Consider the following 799-nt stretch of genomic DNA (forward strand, 5'->3'; position numbering starts at 1 on the left):
CTTCATTGAGTGTGATGTTGACTATGGATTTTTGATATATAGCTTTTATTGTGTAGAGGTGTGAAGCTTCTGTACTTACATTGTTTGGAACATCTCTTATGAAGAAATGTTGAATTTTACCAAATGCTTTTTTTTGCACCTGGTCAATTAATATGTTTTACTTTTTATACAGTTAACATTGTATATTATTATATTTATTAATTTGTGTATCTTGAAACATCTTTGGATCCCTAGGCTACAACTAACTTGATCACAGTGAACAATGTTTTTTTTTTTGTAACGGACCTCAGAGATCCATTTGGGTTTAATCAAAATATCCTGTTTCAGATACCCCATGGTACTCATCATGGGTCTGAACAGTGTGTTTTGATGCACTGTCAAATTCATTTAACTAGTATTTTCTTGAAAATTTTTGTATTTATGTTCATTGGGGATATTGGTCACTAGTTCTGTTTTTTGTTTTGTTCTTTTTGTATACTTGTCAGGCTTTGGTGAAATGGGAATGATAGCTTCAGAAAATAATTTAGAAGGATTCCTTCTCCTTCAATTATTTGGAATAGTTTCAGAATTATTGGAATTATTTTTTGTAATTAGATTTGTAAAGGATTGGTACAATTCAGCAGTGAAGTCCATCCTTGGTTTCTCTTCACTGGGAGACTGGTTATCACTGATTCAACCATACTTTTTGTTACTTATTTTTTCAGGTTTTAAAATTCCTCATAGTTCAATTTTGACAGGTCCTATGTATCCAGAAATATATCCCTTTCTTTTAGGTTTCCAATATGTTATTATGTATTTT

General features: G+C 30.8%; 1 pseudogene; it reads right to left on the reverse strand.

Annotated features, from left to right (window-relative positions):
* Positions 1 to 279: 279 nt before the first annotated feature.
* Positions 280 to 355, reverse strand: LOC147823550 (small nucleolar RNA SNORD113/SNORD114 family; annotated as a pseudogene).
* Positions 356 to 799: the final 444 nt, after the last annotated feature.

This window comes from Heterocephalus glaber, unplaced genomic scaffold (assembly GCF_053883595.1).
Source record: "Heterocephalus glaber isolate CG9 unplaced genomic scaffold, H.glaber_assembly_v1.0 deba00001572, whole genome shotgun sequence".
Lineage (NCBI taxonomy): Eukaryota > Metazoa > Chordata > Mammalia > Rodentia > Bathyergidae > Heterocephalus > Heterocephalus glaber.